We start from the raw sequence: 21469 nt of genomic DNA, 5'->3' as shown, positions 1-21469 counted from the left end.
AAGTCTTCTGATGCAGCAATGTGGCCACAGACAATAAGCAGTTCATGGATCAGTAGACTATCATTTTAATAAAAAGCTCCTGTTCAGATGTTATTATATAATGATAGTTGATAGGGAGGCTTAGGACAGTAAATAGACAGGGACAGCACCCACAAGTTTGTATTCACTTAGTGCCTGTCAAGTTGTGGTTCTCCTACTAATGGACTATTTTTCTTCTGGTGTGGACACTTCCTATTTTCTTTTTTAATTCCAAGTAATGATATAAAATGCCTGGAGAGTTGTATTTTTTAAAGGAAATTCAGTGGAAACATCATGATACACTCAGGTGTCACCTGTCATTACCCAAACCACCAGGTCTACCTGGGACTATGGAGAAATTGTTCAGTGAGCAGTAAGAAATCAGTGGTCTCAGCAAAGGCTTGAAATGCCCCTGCTTACAGTCATAGTCAGTTATGATTACAGCACAGTAAGCAGGCCAAAGGAATGTCTCCATTTATATTAGGCTTGACAATGGACACGATGAAAGAATACTCTCCCGCCTTTATTATTCAGGCCCAGGACAGAATAGCTAAGGTTTCCTATTTCTGGCCAAGGGGTGGGATAGCTTGGTGAGGATGTCCCTCTCAAATCAAATACAGAGAGGCTGGCACAGCAGAGGCTTGAGATCTGCGGAAGAATTTTGTACTTTTTGCTGGTGGCTTGGAAAAAGAGAGAGATTTCCTTTAAAAGTGGGCAAATGCAATCAGTGTGACGGAGGTATCAGGTGTCTGGGACATTGCTGTTGCATTGTGACTAAGCGCAGAATAGCTGTGCTTTGTGAAGGTCCCAATGCATGTGCTCCTGGCACAGGGGAATTGTATGGCAATTTATGCATAATTTAAAACAATAAGATTAAGCCTCCCTTCAGGAGGCCCTCATCCCCCTTTTTTCCCAGTTATGAGATACTCAGAGCAGTCCATATGCCTTCCCACCCGCCACTGTGCATGGTGTTCTGGTGAGCCTGGTGGGACTAACCTGTGGTGCCAGGTCCTGTGCTTGTCTGGAAACCCAGCTCCTTGCCTCATTTAAAACAATCAAAAGGTTTTAAAACCAGCTTTGGCTTTTGCCCTTCACACAGGACGACACTAGGTCGACGACATTTCAGGATAACTGTTTGGCAGCCATTTTAGATACTGCCTGTGCTGAGAGCTCTCTGGCTGCCAAAAAATTGCAGGCACTCTGTGCCAAAACACTCTTGGCAGTAGAGATAAACTTTGCAGAGATACACAGTCCAGAAATATCTTATAATTACAAAGCACAGGGGGCAGAATGTTTTTACAATACAGCTGTGCTAATGTAAACATTTAATTTGGCAGCCTTCTCCACCCACTTTTCAATTAACGGGGTTTATGCAGATACTTTAGGTCTGCAATAAACTTTATTGCTACTTCTCTTAGAGTACAGTTTATGAAACACAGATTTGAAGTATTTGGGGGGCTTTCTATCCATTTAGCAAGGCACATTGAAAATGTTAGGCTGTCATAAAGGGAAGTGTCAATTCCTGTTTTAAAATGCCTTAGCTCTGGCTTCACTAAAAGCCTTTGCTTTAAAAGCATATATTAATTGGGGCCTGTCTCCTTTGGTTTCTCCCAAAGCAAGTAACAGGATATTAATAGAAAGAAATGAAATCACTTAAAGAGCTACAAAAGGTTTGTGCTGGTGATCATTAGAAAAGACAAATGTTCCTGGTGTTGCAGAATGGTGCTACAGAGAACAGCTCTGAACAGCAGTTCTTATGAATATAATTGCAATAATTGTGTGATAGCTGTGGTAATTGTTCTTATAGAGTAAAAGAAAAAACAATTTCCAATCACAAGCATTATTCAGCCTTAGACGGCAAAAGCAGCCAAAGATCCTTTCCTGCAAACTTCAAAATGCTGGAGGTTACAGTATTTTATAATGAGATGAGTTAATTGACTTTGTGAAACTGGTTAATGTTTTATAATATAAGAATACACATCAGATAATATCTTTCTATTCACTGTCAGATACATTAAAGTAACTCTCTCTAATTCTTTTTTGCATTTAGTGGGAATGAAAAGCTCCAGTGTGTCTTTGAAAGGCCAAAATGCTGAGTCCTTTCTCACAGTCAGGAGCTCCCCAATCCTGTGAAGGATTGCACTGCGTCAGAGGGACCGTCCCTGATATGGAGGGCTCCGTATTCAGGGTCTAGGCAAAACAGAGTTAGCACAGTCACAGAACTAGATTAGCATGTTCTCTAGGAATGACAGACTTTAGGATTCAAAGGATCAGTTCAGTTTGGATAAGCTGAGGTCTAGGAACGATTGTATTTTTTTTTGAAAGTGTGTTGAGACTTCTTTACTCATGAAACTTGGACTAGCATCCAAGAAACTGCTATCTTGTCTGCTTTCATTTTGGCATTTGTATTTCCAGGCCAAGCCACTCATTGTTGTCAATAATTATGCAGTAGCAGCAGCAGAAGAAAGGCTGTTGGTTGTCCCACAGCAGCCTAGATGATGGTCTCTGCCCCACAGAGCATTCAGCTTTGGTTTTCATGTGTGTGGGGCCAGGAGGTGGTGGTGTGAGGCAGGCTGATGACTGGTGAAGGGCACCAAAGTGTCTTCACATGTTTTTTTCAGCTGATGTGCATGAACTTATTGAGGGCTGGGTGAAGGGGTTTTGCTTTAAACTTCAAGCCAGGGAAGGAACGATATGGAAGTAGATAAAAGTGACAATGTTTGTGAACATCACTGAAGGCACAGTTTACCAGTAAGTTTGTAAATGGGCATGTTATGGCCCAAAAGCAAGCAAGTGGAATTAGCTACTTCAGTTTTTAATGAATTTGAGAAAGTTTGATCCTAAATGTGAGTGAAAGGCCATCAGAAAAACAAGAGCTTCTTCCAATTGATTTGCCCATTCCTAATTTCCATTGAAGTAAATTAATCTTAAATGCTGTTTTTTAAAATGTAGTTTTACTTTTTTACAGCAGACATCAAATAAATGTGATTAGGTTAGTAAGTACTAAAGCGTAACTACAGAGATATATTAAAAAGATAATTGAAGAAAGTCAGCAAAAGCAGATGTCAAAGCATTAACAACATAAATGAGGGTCCAGTTATAAAGATAATTCTGCTTCTGTAACCTGTTGGGTTATAAAGAGGGAGGGAATATATTTTATGGATGGGATCCCACACAATTGATTATTCCAGGAATTCAGAATAACTTTTGTCCCTTGTGATCACAAGACATTTTCTTAGACTCCTGTTGTAGGAAGTGGTAATTGTTTTTAATTGATTGTCTCCTTACTCTTTCTACCAATCAATCAATAAATCAATTGTGCTGATAAACTGCAATTATCTAGCTGTTTTCCTTATGTGTTGTTCCCTTAATTAGGAGCACAGTTATTCAGCATTGTTGCTGTGATTAGAGTGTAAGTGCAGCAGAGAAAAGAGTGCTTTTAGGAGTAAAATGAAACTTTTTAATAGACTTTGGCTATTTCATCAGCAATAAAAATTCAGTTTGGTGGCAAAGGACCTCATGAGCGAGATCCTTATTCTCTCCTTTATTTGGCTACTGAAGTCTGTGAGAATGTTGATCACAGCCCATAGGCAGAATCAGCATTTTAAAAAATGATGCTTTGTAATTCATTGGTGTTCCGTAAAATAAAATGGGTTGTCAAGATAGTAAAAGCCTGGCCACAGGAATGAAAGATCTGAAAGGCAGAAGTGAGAAATGCATTCTACAACTATAACGAGATTATCAGTCACCTTCAACAACACTGATTTAATGAATAATTGGTAAATAAAGATCTGTATAAATTGCAATCCCCCCCTCCCTTCCCAAGGCTTTACAGGAGCATGGGTGATATTTAGAAAGGAAACAGTTTTTGTGTTTTGTCTATCAATAAGCCTCCTAAACAGCTGGGTTTGGGACAAGGCTGTTTTGTACCACTCTGGGAGAGCAGAGTCCCTGTGAAGCTGCTGAGGGTCTCCTATATGTAAGCCAATCTCCAGGTCCAGCCGGGAGCCAGGCCTTCCTGGGGAGAGGAGCAACATGTACCATGCTCTGCCACGTCCCCTTTGAAATTTGTGGTCTGCTCTAAGTGCAAAGGAGCCTTGAGTAACTGATGGAGGAAACATCTATACCACACCACTGGTGGTGCCGATGTCCTGGGGTTTCCCACCTCTGCCTTTGTGGCCACAAGCACCACTGCTGCACTGCCCGAGGCAGCCTGCAGCAATCTGCAGAGCTTATTGCTGGAACTGACCTACTTCCATCTGCACCTGGAGTGGGAACTGTACCCACAGCAAAGCCTGAAACAGCATCCCTCCATTCAGGGGTTAGGGAGGATGCAGGTGTGGTTGACAGCCACCTTTACCCAAAGACCTCTTATCCCAGATCACAGGTTTGAAGATGGATGTTTAAATAATGTTTGGGTAAACGCTTGAAGTCAAGTGTTCCTGCTCAACCAATGTGGCAAGAATTAAAATAATATTTTCAAAGAGGTAAATGCAGTTTGGTGCAATTGGCTGTGCACTGTGCATCCTGGGGGTGCTTGAAAGCTTGCCCATGAGTGGGGGTTGGGGACAGAAAATGAGTGTGTGTGGTGGGGATCCTCTGCTCTGATATTATCTTAGAGGATTTTTTAGAAAGCTGAAAGCTCATACTGATATAGCATCAAGCTTTTAACCTGCCAGCCCTTAGATGGTAGTAACAATGCTGTGTCAGTTCTTTAGGAAACACATAAAAAAAGGACAAATGAAGTACTCCCCTGTACAGCAGAAGACAGTTTAAATAGATTAGGCTCTGGCATAGCACTTAAGTTTATCAGGCATTCAGTGTTTAGGATGTACAATACAGCCGTATGTGACTTGCCAACTATCTGGGCTTCCCCCACTGTTTCTGGTTTGGCAACGATGTGGTTTTTCACCCTGTTGCAATACTGACTGCCAAGGAGACATGGCCAGCTTTCTGCTTCCTGTCTTCCTCTTTGTCCTGGCTTGGCCTGCACTCTGCCTGCCAAGTCACAGATGCCAAAAGCTCATACAAAAAGGTCAAACAACTAAGGCTTGAAATCACCTATGCCAACATTTGTATTTTCTTTCTATTCTTCTGTATTCGGCTAAATGGAAAGTACACAGCACATAGCTGAAACAGGAATACAGAGAAATTTTTGGCAATAGGAGTGTATGGATTACAGTTTTGCAAACTGCTCATAAAGGGAGTGAACACTGAACATTTTAAGAGGAATTCTGAGTAAAGCTCAGTGAAATGTGAGGTGCTAATGATATATAACAACCTTTTTTGGTTTTGTGGATTTATCCCTCTCCCCTCCCCCACCCAGTTTGTTTTTGCTTACTCCTGCAGTTTTACTGTATTTGGCAGTCAAGTTCCTTTGGAATTTCGTACTACACTTTGCAGTTGGATCTGCAGCTACATTAATATCTGTGACCCTGTTGTAACTACTAAGAAAATTAAGCTTAAGGTAATATTTATAACTGGGAAGTTCTAATAATAAGTAAATAGCTGTTCAGAACCTAAACTTCACCAACATAAATCTGAAACCTCCTGAACTGAACAGTGTTGTACATTTTTCCCCCAGATGAAATTTGTTCACTGATTTTTATTCAGCTTTTCTCCACCTTGTGAAGCTGAAGCAGGAAAAATACAACTACCACTTCTATTTCTGTAATGTTTCTTATCATGACTATGATATTAACCTAATGCTTTAATCTCCTGGTTTTTGACTAAACATTAAGGCTCATAATAGTAGGCATAAATGCAGCATGACTGTTGGCCATGAGTTGTAAAATTGCGTGATTGTAGGGAAAGCCTTCTGTTCAGATGATTCATCAAAGCCTAGGTTGCAAAGCACAGCTTTGTATTTCAGTCTTCAAAAGAGACTATTCACTTTATTCATCATCTGCTCGGCCTCTCCCCTACCTTGCACACCTTTAAAGAGAGGGTGTTTCTTTAAAGTAACAGCAACAAGCGAGAGAAAAAAGAGAAAGATCCTTTCAGCAATAAGCTCCTTCATAATAAACAGCATTTGATTGTCTGTCTCTTACTCAATTGAGCAAGAAACCTGTACAGTTCTTAGTGGTTTTAGTTCGTTTAACTACAAGTATTTTCCTGGGCACTAGGAAGGTGGCAGTGTTGAGGAATATTCCTAGGCATATGGTAGTAGCAGGAGGAAGGTAGAGAGAGATTGCAAAGAGAAAGTACGGAAAAGAATTTGTTGGTTGTTTTGTTCATTCATACAGGTGGTTGCAAGTTATCTTATAGTAAATCTTTAACAATTTCATACACAGTATTATTCCTAAAGTTAATTATAGACCTAGACCTTGGTAAAAGAGCTGCCAATGTAATTAATGGAATAACAGTGTGCTTCCTAGAGTCAAATATTGCTTGTGGACAACCACTTCTAACTACATACACACAAAGCCACATATTCTGAATTCATTGCATACCAGGGAGCAATTTACTCACATGTATGCCCTCTGCTATTAGTAACACAACAGAAGAATCCTCTGTAACTGTGGATGGCAATTATTACTATTACTTGTCTGTGCTGAAAGGTGGGTTGTCTGTCGCTGTCCTTCCAGCTGTGCTTTGCTGGGTTGTGATTTACACACTGCTAACTATACTCACCCCCTAAGCAAAGAGCATTAGTAACAGTGAAGGAGTTGAGGAGTCATGCAGCTTCGTTTCTTTGTTGGTGAATGTTTTGGATGTTCTTCAGTGCCAGGGTGGGGATAGTAATTTTCTCAGGTACCTGAAAGTGAAATGTCACTGCAGAGTTTTCACAGAGCTTGATTTTGTGGGGTATTTCAGGAAGCTTTCTCCTGGGAATGCCTGAAATCAGCAAGATGATCTTGATCGCTGCTGTTTATTTTGCGACCTTAAAATTGACAAAGCTGCCCTGCAGAAGGAAGGACTGTGGTTATGCTTATGTATGAATAGGAACAAAATTGTTTTAAATGTTGTCCCTTGCAGGCCATCAACCTTGAATTTGTTGTTAGCAGGGACTGAACATAGGTAGTCATCTGATCCAAGGGTCTTCAGGCTGTACAGGTTGTTAAAATCAGTCTGTGATCCCTGTAAGAAGGAGAAGGTCTTTCCTAAGAGGCAAAAATGTCATTTTTACAGATTTCAAGACAGTAAGGAGTTTGTTATTTGGGCTAAGAATTTATCTTGGCTTTCTAAAGATTTAAAACATTCCAGTCTTGGTCATGACTTGAGAGAATGTATTTCAGCAGTCTGTGAGAATACTTGAATGAAGTATGGAAACATAGGAAAAAGTATTTTTTAACACATAATCCAGGTATGCCAATTTACTGTGGTTCTCCCCTGTTAATCTCATGGAAGGATATGGTCCAGAGAATTTGCCTTGTTCTGCCCCATAATCACTGCACTTCTTTTTAATGCTTCATTACTTAATAAATATTATTTCCTAACGTGATTTTTATTATGTATGTTTAGCCTAGTCTTTTTTTTTAAATGCAGCAACACACTGGTTACATTTTTTTTTGCTTCTGCTGATTATTAAAAGGGACTTATACTAGTAAATTTAGGAAGGCAGCTATCATTTTGGTGCTGACATATGCCTTTACTCAGAGATCCTCATGTGATTGCCTATAATCTACATGAACTTAATGTTAGGCTGTGGCGTATAGTTTGAAATGGTATAGGTGAGAGCTGTGCAAAGATACCCAAACTTGCTGTGACCGAGCCAACTTGTGTATGGGAAACAGTGTAGGCTTGCAAGCTTGACAGTCTTCCTAGATTCATGTTTTCTGGGCTGTCTCCTATATACATATACATACTGCATAACAAACTGTGGTAACCTGTAGACTAAACTATGTATAAAGTTTTAGTTTTATTCTTATTGTCATGGCAATCTGTCTTCATGTGCTGTTTCCATCTCCTGAATACTTACATCATGCTGTTATCAATAGCTATGCATATGGAAATAATTTGATTGTTCATTTGATTAAAATAGAAGAAAGGGGCCATAAAGTAATGCTAGTGTTTCCTGGGGGGACATAGGGCTTTAAACCTATAGCAGACAAACTGGCTTGATATGGAGCATATTTTAACTTTGTTACACGAACTTAATTTTGAACAATTGTGTATGTAGGAAGGCTAATGCCAGAATGACTTTGGAAAAATTGGCCACAAAATGTGCTGGCATATTCTTGGTTGCCGGTGGCTGCTTTGCTGCTGATGGAGCTCTGTGTTGCCAGCCGTGACGTTGCCTCGCTCTGCTGCGAGCAGGTCACACACCCCTGTTCTGTTCCCGCATGTGGAAGTGTGTTGGTGCCAGTGAACAGGAGAGCATCACGTGAGAAGCATACATTGAGCTATGGGACAGCTTCAGGTTGGAGAGGGTTTGGGAAGAACTTGGGGCAGGCTGATGAGCTGGCTTTTTAACTTTGCTGCACCCTGGGATCAGTTTTTGGGTTTTTTTGGTGTTGGTTTTCTTGGTTTGTTTTCTGCAAGTGTGAGGTGTGACTAGTGGGCCCTGTGCAACGCTTGCCTGTCAGTCACACCCACTGGGTGGAGAAACACAGCCCTAGGCCAAGGTGAATTTCATGAGAGAATTGGATTTTCTCATGTTCTTGCCGTTACTGATATCATACTGCTGTCCTGAAAAGGCTCTATTGTTGTTCGTGTTTCACTTTTAGCGTAGGCATTAAAGGGATACTGTTTGTTATTCAGATGTACAGCACCTCCTGGAAAACTGCTTGAAAACATGAAAGCATCTGGGGGCTTTGGAGATTTGCTTGCTATAACTGTTCATAAGGGTAAAGATTATTGTCTAACTAGCCAGTTGGTCTCATTTGCATGTCAATGCAAATTTTTAGCAACTGCATGGAAACCTGAACTACTGAAAGATAGGCTGATCAGAATGAAGTCCTAGTCTTGGCTTTGTGTGCTTTTCCAAATTCACGTTAAGTTGCTCAAGTAGCGCACAGAGATTGACTTCACACTGCTCTGAAGTGTTGTCAGCAATCACAATGAAAGGAAGTTGGGCTAGAAAGGGAGCTATAAGATTTTTTTCAGAAGTGCACAAGGTGTGTGTGTATTTGTGGAGGGCAGGGAGGGACAGGTAGAAGGGAGGAAGGAGAGACAAAATCGGAGAAGTTCACAGGTTTCCATTAACGTATTGTCATCTGCTTGAAATCAGTCATAAAAGGGTCTGCAGTAATTACAGTGCATACACCTGAACTCTTGTGTTGTGCACTCTGTCTCATCTAACTCCTTCAGGTCAGGTGAGTTTAGCCCATTTGTCCAGGAAAAATACAGCGCAGAGCTGTCAAAGTGCTCTAATACACATAAGAAGATACTGAACTGAATCTTGAACCTGCTATGTGGGTGCACAAGGGAGAAAATGGTTAGTATTTTTCCTGGAAAAAGGACAGTGTAAATATTAAGTTGCTATTTTTTGCTATAAAGTTTTTAGAAAAATCTGAAATATTTCTGTAAGGAATGCTGTTGTGAAGGTGCTGTTCACATTTATTCCTGTTCTTTCATTAATGCACAAGAGAGTTAACATGTTTAACTCATTAGAGTTACCACTCTACAAAACCCCTACAAACATTGGTCTATAAGTAAGATAACCCTGAAGCCATATGCATTTATAATTTCGGCGCGCACACACACGTGCACAGATCCATGAATATACAAACTTATTAAAATGGGAAGGACTGTTTGGATTAAATGTTATCTTATATCTTTAGCCAGCAGAAAGTTATTTTTTAAGTAAAAAAGGGCCTTTAATGAGAATGTAATTCCTGTAGTTATAGTAGCCGTATTGAATGTATAAGGTTACTCATTCTGGCTTCATGTCTTGGAGCTGTTGGGTGGTGCAACCCATTTTGCCCTCTGCCACAAACTGAAACTTGAGTTTCTGTTGTATTTTCAGTAAATTTGTACAAGGTTTTTTATCTCCAAAGACTTTTTTAATAGCTGCAGACCAAATCAGACTTGATAAATTTCTCAAGGTCCTGCTGTGGTGGAACAACAGTAAGAAAATAAGGCTTAGAAACTCTGGATAGTTAAATAATGTTCAAGGCACTGGCAAGCTACCAGGTGCAGTAAGAATTTTGAGTTAGTTTGGATTTGGTTTTTGGGTGTGGTTTTTTTTTAAACTTAATTAACACTCAATTTTTACTCATGCAAACCAAAAAAAGTAGTAAGCAATAAAAATAAAAACCTTGGAATTTGAATCCATACATAGGTTTTTTTAGATAAAAAGTAGTATCCTTTTCCCAAGTATATAATACCCTTAGGTACTACAAGAACATGTGCTAGCTTTAGAAAAGAATTGAAATACAAAGAGCAAAAGTAGTCTCTACTGTATACTGAACCAGCAAGCATATTTTAAAATCTTGGTTGCAGAACTGCAGTTGGTATTGTACCTATGCCAGGGAATTTCACCTACATAGATGATGCGAATACATTAGAAATTAGCAGAAGTGAGGGATATGCTGATGTGTAATATACAGTGAAATTTACAGAATTACAAAACAGATGCTCCTCTGCAATATTAGCCACAAAATGACAGAATTACCTTGGGAAGGTGCAAATGAACATGGTCAGATAGGACTTAATATTTTTTTAATAACTTTTGACCAGTATGACTGCAACAGCAGTACTATTGCTAATAGGGAGATAGGGAGTCTGTGGGAAAAATGTTCCTTAAAATTACTTTGTTTAAAATTTGAAAGTCAAGGTTTAAACCAGGAAACTTTTTTTTTTCTTTTTTGGGCTTTAAAAAAAAAAAATCCTTGAATTTTTTTGCAGAACATCCCTGCCAAACTGAAAACTGGGTTAGTCATACATTTCTATGTGTTAGTCAGTTCCACATTTAAGTACTCCTGTGGTATATCATAGGATTAAGTACTTCTAATTTTTCTCTAATTATTTCTTTGTAAGTCAAAGTAGACACAAAATCAATGTGTTGGTCAGAAACATTTTTTTGATCACTGTTGCTTCAGTACTCGATGCATGATCTCTTCTCATTGTTTATTTATTACCAACTTGCATATGCTGGAAAATAAACATGCAATTCCAGTCAAGTTTGTGAACCACTGGTATGAAGAGGTAGGGTGATTTTTCTCAGCCGGTGCTTGTACATTACCTACTTAGTTCCCACTGATAGATTTAATCTTTCTTTTGTCACTGTTAGTCTGTGGGAATATGGACAGGCAAAGTGGTGCATATTTTGTCTATGAACTTTTAGGTTATAGCAGATGGAATTAAGTCCACTTTATAAAGAATACAGTAACATAGCCTACAAATGCCATTTGAGATGCTGCTCTCATAAACATGATCTATAATAAAAAATACGTGACTTAAGGATACACGGAACTATGCCATTCCTTATGCCCCATCTCTGATAGATGTAAACGAATATCCCAGTGTTTAAAAATTGCACATAGCATCAACTGGCAATCTCAAGATAAGAAAAACTCATCAGTGTATAGGCAGCAGTTGGAAAAAACCCAAACCAACCAAGCAGCCAAATGCAAACCATCACCCTTTTGGGGTCTTTTCTTGGTGTATTCCATATTTGTTATGCTAAAGGTCGTGTTTTACCACCAGTCATAAAGTTGAAATTAATTGAAATGAAAACATAGTTGTGGTAGCATTGTGCATCATAGATCAAAATTAGGAGACCCTTTGGTAAATATTATAGTATTTAGAAACACTACAATGATGCTCAGGTTGTCAAATCGTTAAGCCTTTTCCCTCCGGTTTCAGAGAAAACATTAATTTTGTTTTGGGCTCCTAAACACAGTTATGCTTACTGGCAGAGGTATTACCCCATGCTGTTCTTAGCTGGCTTGAAGAAATACTAAACACTGCAGTGCTCTAGTCTAATTTTGGAGTTTCCATGATATGTAAACCCCCAGCATTTTATTTTAACTGCTGTTTATTTCTCCCAGTTAGCGTATAGTGTGGTGGCATACTTAGCTTTTTAGGAGATCTCTGTCTACAGATTAATAGAGAGGCCTCATGAGCCTCTGCTAATATTTGTAAACTTCCTGTGGGTTCTTTGTCAGGTGATGTTTTAGACTTATGAACTACATATGATTGTTACTTTCTGAAAGGCTGAAGAATCCAGCTTTTATTACTATATGTTTTAGTGGAGGATGCAATGGACTTTGAAGAAAAATGGCAGTCCTATCCTACAGTATTTGTTGAGCTGTGCTTTCTTTTGTACTTTTAAACTGTAATTTACCATGAAGCGCCTAATCCAAAACTCACTGAAGCAACTTTCCATTGATTTTAACAACCTTTAGCTGAGACCCATATTGAAAAAACCTGACTTTTTCGTAGTCATGTCACCATTATCCTGTGCCTAAAAATATTGCCTTATGTAGTAGAAATGTGTATTTTATCTCCCTGAACTCTTTTTGCTTTACTGCCCTAAAATGCAACAGAAAATGAAATCCTGACTGCGTGGGAGTCAGTGGTAAATTTCATGTTGACTTCCTGGAAACCAGGATCCACGCAGAAGTTCTTAGTAATATAAATTGCATGAAGATGAGGGTCAACCTTTGTCTTTCACAACATAATGAAGTGGCCGGTTTATTAATTGGCTGAAGGTATATGCGAGCAAATTCCTGTTCTTTACATGCTGATATGAACTTTTTCATTAATATAATGAATATAATTTCTTTCTTCTCTAAACACCCAAGTAAGCCTTTCATTGTGTTCTACCTTTTGCTTTTCATTTTCTGAAGAATCCGTAATAAAAGCCTTTTATGATACATACCTTAATGTAAAAGGTTTCTTAGTTTCCAAGAACAACTTCTGAATGTTTCTGACTATAGCTAGTATCCACAGTATCTTCCAAATGGATAAAATTAAGCGTTCATATCTCATCCTTTCCTACTGAATCCAGCAAGTTTTGGAAAGCAACTTCATTCTTTCACATTCATCCACATGTGGCAGGCTACCTATGTAAATCTCTTCTTAACGTACATGTCAAAAAAGAGCTCAGCTAATATTCTGAAGTATGGGAAGCATTTGTTTCAATCCATGAAAAGATGTAACCCTTTTCTTAACTTAAAAATGTGTGTGTGCGCACGCGCGTGCGTGTGCGCATACATATATATATGATGTGTGTATGTTCCATGAACAACTAACTTATAACACAGCTGGCAAAAGTTGTTTGGTTTTCAAAATGAGCAACATAGGGTCTTTATAAATTGTATAAGGAATATTCTGAATAAATAGGTGTTGTGAGTTATTTTACATAAACAGATAAGGGAATTTAAATTAAAAAGATAAATCTGTGCATGGGACATAAAGCTAAAAAGCTGACTATGCTTCTTGCTATTTTGGTTCTAGTAAGTGCTTCTAGGTCCTTGAATTTCTTTCAACTGTATAAAAAAAACCTGGATTTACTCCCAGAGCTCCGCTTCTTAACTAGGGCAGTTTAAAAACTAAACAAGGGCTGAGTCAGTTAATTAGTTTAAATAAGATTACAAATCAGAAACACATTACGTAATGCTGATTTAATTACCATTTTTTATTTACCTAATTAAAACACTCTGAAGAAAAGTTAACAGTCTCAACAACGGCCAGTCGGGTGACTTGGCAGCAGCAGGTCTGAGATGCGGATAAAAGGGGAGGCGAAGCGGGGAGCCCGCCATGACCCGCGTGGCTCCGACGGCCCGGACCATCACGCGCTGCCTCGCTGCCGGGCCAGGTGGCGGACGGGCGCCAGGGCGGTGGGATCGCCCCGACCAGCCCGAGGGTGGTGACGCCGCCCCAGCGGCAGACCCCCGCCGCGGGGGCCGGGAAGCCTGTCTCAGGGGGACGGAGGGGCTCTCGGCTGGACGGCGCGGGGTTTCTCCCAGTCGGGCCGGTGGCGGGCGAACCTGTCTGTTGTGGGAGGGCGCGGGGGAGCGTGATGAAAGGGGTCGGCTGATGACCGAGGAGCTCTTGCCGTGTCCCCCCGCTCCAGAGCAAACAGGTTCAAACCCAGATGGAAACAGGGCTCAGCTTCTGCCTGCTGGGCGGGCTGTCTCCCAGAGGAAGCACCTCCATGCCTGAGCGCTGGAGGCTTTTGTGAAATGACAGGCCTGCTTGGGCTAAAACCTGGGTTACCTGCTGGACCCAGTGGGAACATGGGCAGATACCTTAGCTTTCTGGGGCCGGCAGTCACCTCCGTTCCCGGCTGCCTTTTTCAGGTAGGTGAAGGTCAGACGGCAGCACCCTTTCAAGGTAAAGAGCAAAGGTCATGGTTATGGTGCCTCATGGCTCCTGGTGTGGCGCGTGGGTGCTGATGAAGCCTGCCCTCATAGGAACAGCACATCCAGCCTTCAGAGTAGCTTCCGCCACTGCTCTGGTCTCCCAAGAGGTCCCTTCCGTGCCTCCTGGGTGCAAACTAATGAAGCGAGCAGAAAGCGGTGGGGATTACTTGCCAAAATGGAGTTCGCACTGACGCCTTCTTGAGATTTGGATACACCTCCTATCAATAGCAACCAGGACTGTTATTTCTGTGTCAGCCTAAGAGCCTTTGCCCACAGATTTCTTGGGTACGCTTACTTAAATTTGTGGAAACCAGGTCTGAAAACAGATCAAAGCTAATGATATGTCTTCGGAAAACTGGAGGATGCCACAGAGCCTCTGCAAGGTGAGCAACAAGCAATCCCACCTTGCACGGCCAGCGGGGTTTGGCAGTACAGTGTTGTCTGAGAGGTGATGCCACTGCCCCATGACCTGCATCTGAATGTCTAACTTCAGATCTCTACACTGCTCATTTACCACCAGCTGTATGAATACCAAGCACATTAAAACTTGTAGGGCTAGTGCCTCGTATACTTATCCAGTGCAATATCATTGTACTAGAGAGCAGTCTTTGTGAACACAGAGGAACTCCTTGAAGAATAAGGGTAGCAGAATGACATTTTTAAAAGAAGTCACTGCTTCTATGTTGTGGAGGGTTTCAGTCTGCATGTCAGGAACGCATATTGCTAACAGAGTATGTGCTGTTGGGAAAAGATGTGAGGCTTTGTCCTGCAAACATGTCTTTCTCACGGTGAAGCCCTACTTGTTTTTTGAGATGCTGCTTCCTCCTGGTGTGAACTGTGGTTCATACCATATATCTTCAGGGATATAGAATCATAGAATCATTTGGGTTGGAAAAGACCCATGAGATCGTTGTGTCCAACTGTAAACCTAACACTGCCAGGTCTACCACTAAACCATGTCCCTAAGCGCCACATCTACGCATCTTTTAAATACCTCCAGGGATGGTGACTCAGCCACTTCCCTGAGGAGCCTGTCCCAATGCTTGATAACCCTTTCAGTGAAGAAATTTTTCCTAATATCCAATCTAAACCTCCCTTGGTGCAACTTGAGGCCATGCCCTTTTGTCCTGTCACTTGTTACTTGGGAGAAGAGACTGACACCCACCTCACTACAACCTCCTTTCAGGTAGTAATAGAAAGCTATAAGGCCTCTTCTCATGCTTCCTTTTCTCCAGACTAAACAACCCCGGTTACCTCAGCCACTCCTCATAAGACTTGTTCTCTAGCAAAGAAAGTAGTGGGCATTTCATCATACGAAATCAGTTAGCCAAAATTTTCAGGGTAAATATTTCCATTAAATATAGTGGTCTATGAAAATATGAAAAATAAATCCCACCTGAAGTTAACAAACTTATGAAAATGAGGGTGGCATTTCCATATTTATAGCATCATTTCAGCAGATACTTAATAAAATAAAACACTTGCAGCTTGTTTGTACCGTAAACAAACTGTTGTGTCACTAGAGTTGGTGTGAATAATGCTCATAAAATTGTACAATAATTCAGGGTCATCAGATATGGAAATGGTATACAATGAAGGGCATTGCTTTTGCAAAATGAAATTGTTAAAAGTATTTGGGAAGTTTATCAATCCAATCAGTTGCTTTGTCAAGGTAAAATAATGTAGGTAGTAGAAGGTAAGTGTGTAGTAAAATTAGGAAAATAATAATTAATGGTGATGAGTTAAAGTACACAGATGAAATTGTTTATTTATTTGCTTTATGGATTTTTGCTGATCACGTTATTTGTTTTGGAGGAGATGGAGATATCTTGCTTTTTTGTTGCCATGGGTGCTTTCCTACCATGACGTTGTTCTGAAAGTCTTTGAAAGTTGAAGAGTTGATTTGGAAAGTCTTTTCCCCATGCGGACAGCCCAGCAGTGGAGCTGGGGCCCAGGGAGGTTGGGCTGTCTCCATCCTTGAGGGGGTTTCATGCCCTGACTTTGTAAAGCCCTGAGCAGCCAAGTTTGATCCCACGACTGAGCCTTCCCTGGGTGGGGGCTGGGACTGGAGACCTCCCCAGCTCCCTGCCAGACTGGGGTGTCCTGTGTTCCTGTGATTTTCAGGGTACAACCATTTGCCTCAAGTTTGTGTTGTCAGGTGGCAATGTAATCTTGAAGGATGACAGTCTAGGAGGTAGTTGTGATTCTTGTTCATGGTAGTGACTCTGCCAGTTGTCAAGTCAGATGCCATATAGATAATGTGAAGGCTCGAACAGCATCAAACTGATACATACATGATGCTACATCTCTCTGGTCCTTTATCGTCCCCCATACCCAAATCATGGACTATCAAAGAACAAGGGTGTATTTACATACTGGTGAATGATTAAATCAGTGTCTGTCAGTTGAGATTAACCGAGTGCAAAGGCTGTCTCCTAGCCTGTGGCAAATGAAAAGTGAAATGTGTTCATTGAAACCACTGAGGAGGTTTATTTGATTAGTATGACACCTGTGGAGAAGCTGCTTATTTCTAAGATGTGACTCAAGAAAGTATTTTTTCTTTTTACAGATTCTGCCTCTATTTGTTTTCCAGGCCTTCAATGCTATGGCTAATGCAGAAAGCCTTAAAAGTAAAATTCCTTGTACATTATGGGGCATAAGAGAGGTATAGCATAACTTACTTTTTAAAGACAGTATCCTCTCTTTACCTGCTGAAAAGTGAAAGATTAGACTACTGAGGTGAGCAATACTAAAAATCCCTCAGGAAGTTGGTGAACAGCAGTGTGACTTTCTTGGCTTTGCTGGGATGTATGTCCTTCCTGCTGCTTGTTGAAGACAAGGTGGTGCAAAGGGAGAGAGCATCTTGTGCCTCACTGGGTGGCAAACCATCAGCTTTTCTTTTTCCTTCTGCCTTATGAAGCCAAGAGTGATGTATCATGGCAGAACCTCTCTCCTAGTGCATGGCAGTGGAAATGGATGTTTTTTTTCTCACCAGCAGCAGGCCCCAACAGTTAGCTTTACTTAACCCTGGCTGCAGCGAGAGTCGCCTGCACTGACAGATACTCATTAGGATTGACCCCTAGAAATGAAAGCGTAGGAAACAATTCAGCATAAAATATAGCAGCTTCTTGACATCCTTTCTTACTGTCTTCTAAAAGAAAAAGTAATTTAAGAGAAAGAGTTTGAATGTCCTGGTGGCAGCCATGCTGAATCATGATAAAGTGTACATAAAGTGTATCAAGGTTACATGAATATCTACCAGATAAGAGTAAAGGCTGGCTTGAACCATTCTCATATAAACTGTTCATCCATGGGGCAATAACTTACCAAGGTATCAGCTGCTGACTGTTGGAGCAGTCAGCATTCAGAGCAGAAGATATGCTCGCCATAGTTGTGAGCTGCATGTGAAAGCCGTTCTGTGGAAATGGTATGTGTGAGTCAGCTTTTGCTCTGTAGGAAATAAGGATAAGTAGTTCTGAGGTCTGTGTGGAAGAATTTTTTTCAAGAAAAGCACATTGACAGTAAATTTGAGAAGGAGGTTTTAAAAACAGACAAACAACAACAACAAACAAAAAAACCAAAAAAATAAACTAAGGGAAGTTACAGTTGGGAGCTACCTAAATGACAATGTTGAAAATTTCAGTTTAATCACATTTACATGATGAGGTTTTATTTGCTACTAGCTGTATAGCTTTGCTTACATCTTCTAGCTTAGGAAGTTGTTTTTTTGGTTTTTTTTTTTAATGTGCACAGAATTATTTGGTGGGAAAATTGAATGTAAAGCCAGCTAGACAGACAATGAGTCTGGTTTATGTCTTTCTTCATCACACTGGAAGAAAAGCCTGAAGTTTTTAAACCCAAGCCTCATGCTGTTAATTAATGATCTTGTGCAGATGAGGACAAAGAAAGATTTAAAGTGTCTTAACATGTCTTTTGCTTTCTTAGTTTCTGTGGCTTTCCAAAAATGCCTCTTGCTCCCTCTTGTAGAAGAGTATTGCTTCAATGTCTCTTTTCATTCAATGTTCTGCTTATAAATTAAGTTATTCATATAATTTATTCCTACAATGATCATGGTTCTCTTGTTCTTTGCAAGGCTATTTGCATGCAATCTGATCAGGAGAGTGCTTTACAATTACTGACACTGGTAAGAGAATTGGATTGTCACAGACCATCTCAGGTCTCTGTCTTTCATCCTGAGAATGAGATGCTTCTGTGTGCTTTAAGTGCAGAGTTACATAGGTTGATGTCATGGTTTAACCCCAGCTGGCAACTAAGCACCACACAGCTGCTTGCTCACTGCCCCGTGGTGGGATGGGGAAGAGAATTGGAGGGGTAAAAGTGAAAAAACTCGTGAGTTGAGATAAAGACAGTTTAATAGGTAAAGCAAAAGATGCACACATGTAAACAAAGCAAACCCAGGAATTCATTCACCACTTCTCATCAGCAGGCAGGTGTTCAGCCATCTCCAGGAAAGCAGGGCTCCATCACACATAATGGTTACTTGGGAAGACAAACGCCATCACTCCTAATGTCTCCCCGTTCCTTATTCTTCTGACACTTTATATGCTGAGCATGACGTCATATGGTATAGACTATCCCTTTGGTCAGTTGGGATCAGCTGTCCCAGCTGTGTCCCCTCCCAACGTCGTGTGCAACCCCATCCTCCTCGCTGGTGGGGTGGGGTGAGAAGCAGAAAAGGCCTTGACTCTGTGTAAGCACTGCTCAGCAGTAAGGAAAACATCTCAGCATTATCAACCCTGTTTTCAGCACAAATCCAAAACAGCCCCATACTAGCTACTATGAAGAAAATTAACTCCATCCCAGCCAAAACCAAACCAGTTGATACTCTCATACAGAATACAGTTCTTTGCTTTCTCAGCTGCTTTAAGTGAAGGGTTAAATAAGTTCTTCTCATATTCATCTTACAATAATTTTTTGCTTTCTCAAGATCATTGAGACCCCGCTGGCGACTATGTTAGTAGCATCTACTTCTCAAAACACTGTGTGAGAATCAAGCTGTAAAAATCATGATTGTTAAGTAGTTAACATAAAACAAAGCTAAGACTGACTGGCAAATTATAATAACTAGCCAGCTGCTTATCCCTATAACTGGAAAATTCTTTGCTGAGTTTACCTTACTATAATATGAAAAAGAATTGTTTAAACTGCCATCAATCTTTAAATCCTGCATCCAGAAAGTGGCCATGTTGACAATGAGAAATAGGAGTAAAAGCAAATTGCTGTGCAAGAGCTAAAAATATTCTTCACTTTGTGCATCTTTTTAGTGAATTTTAACAGGAGAAAACTTCAAGGCTATTTTCTGGTAGGCCTCGTTAACCCAGATGCAAATCTCTGTGTTCCTCAAGTTACACTGTCCAAGCTTTGTTAGGTGCATCTGCTACCAAATTGACACTTCATTTAGTGACACGTCTGCAGTAGTTTTACACTCTGACCATTGCTGTGTAAAATTAATCCTCTTTGATAATCTTAATTTAAATAATAATATGTATGGTTTGCAGAAGCAGAGAATGCCTTTTAGAAGAATATTAAAGTTCACCCCCTGCAGGGCGAACCTTCCCATTGCAACATAGGAAAAAGGACATTTGTCCATATAAAAGTTCATATGTAGAGAAGCATCAGATTTTTGGCATTTCTTGTAGCTGATTGAGTTTTCAAATTAACTTGATTTGATTTTTTAAAGGGCTATGCTGTATCTTATGATGAAAAGAAACAGGCATACTGAATGGCTACATATTGTGCTGTACAGTGGGACTCTCAAGAGTGCCCAAGTGCCCAAACCATGTGATGTGCAGAATCTGACTGGGAGGCCTGCCCTTCATTCTTCTTACCCAGGGTTGAAGAAGATAGAGGAAATTTTATGTGAAATTTGCTATCCAATGGGTATTTTATTGTGCACAAGAGTGATTTCATTCAGTATTGTAAAATTTAGTTGTGTTTTTAATATCATTGGAGCTGGGTTTCACATATGCCTTGGTTTTCCAGTACTCTGGTAGATCCCCAGATGCTTGTCTTCTGTGACAACTGTCTCTGATGAATTCAGTAGAACTTGAACTGTGAAATGGATTTCCATCTCAGATAATATCTTCTGTAGAATCAAGCTTGTGTTAAACTGCTTGAGAGACGTGTGTCAAGCCATGTTTGCTAAGCCATGTAACAGGTGGTAACAGATTTCAGTGAACTTCCTGTAGCAGGTGGAGGGAATCTTTTGTTCTAGGTTGAGGGCTACATTGGCTTAAGGAAGCAGTGATGACAATTGAAGGACAAGTATTTGTTGATATGTACTTTTCTCCTTTTCTATTTTTTTTTCCTTTAATTTGGACCCTGTAAGCAGCAACACATTCAAGAACTCTGACTTCCCACTGGGGTCGATTTGGCAGTAGCAATTTTTGTAGTGTTATGATGCAATTGTTTGGCAATCCTATGCTACTAACAAGCACTGCTACATTTAAAAAAAATGGATATTTTTATTCAGACTATAAACCTGCTCCATTTTAGATACCTACATACAGAACAATTGGTTGTGCTTCATCTAATTTCTTATTCTTTTTGCATACAAGAGCATCTGTCACGTCTTTGTTAGTAACAATCTCTTGCAGTGGAGCAGGGTTTTGTTATATTATTGGTGTGGGAATACAGCAAAAAGTAGATAGTTTCAGAAGCAACTGCTTTTATGAATAAGGTTATAATTTATTATTGCGTGTGTTAACATCAAATTGCATTCTCCTCCAGATTCATTTGGTGCATGTATCATGAAAAGAACACTCTTTGAAGCCTACAGGGTTTGGGTTTTGTTAGTTTTTATGTTACGTAATCTTCATTTCACAACAGCAATTCTCACAGACTAGGAATACAAATCCTATATTGTATTAAAACGGACAGCTGTGTCTTCAGTGCAGTCCCAAGTTTGTGGAAGCAGCATAGGCCTTTGTGCTTTAAGGAAAGGGTAAAGAAACAGGACTCATCACTGAAAATGCCATTAGTTGCCTGATCCAGTGTGTCTTTCTGGTCATTCCCTGAGAAGAAACTACCTCTGCTTTGCTGATTATGCAATATTATATTTGGGGAACGGAGGGAAAGAGAATGAAAAGGTACCCTTGTAGATGTGTTTACAACTTGAGTATTTACCTGAATGACTCTCTTGTCCTTATTCAGTGATCTATGAGTTCCTCTTATTA

The 21469-nt window shown here is 40.2% G+C and overlaps 1 protein-coding gene across 17 annotated transcripts in view; it reads left to right on the top strand.

The window, feature by feature from the left end:
- Positions 1–21469, top strand: part of NFIB (nuclear factor I B) — a 281568-nt gene that overhangs the window by 184276 nt on the left and 75823 nt on the right. The window lies entirely within an intron of this gene.

Source organism: Haliaeetus albicilla, chromosome Z (assembly GCF_947461875.1).
Source record: "Haliaeetus albicilla chromosome Z, bHalAlb1.1, whole genome shotgun sequence".
NCBI classification, from domain to species: Eukaryota; Metazoa; Chordata; class Aves; order Accipitriformes; family Accipitridae; genus Haliaeetus; species Haliaeetus albicilla.
Note: the sequence above shows the minus strand (reverse complement) of the source record. Positions and strands in the feature narration are given on the sequence as shown.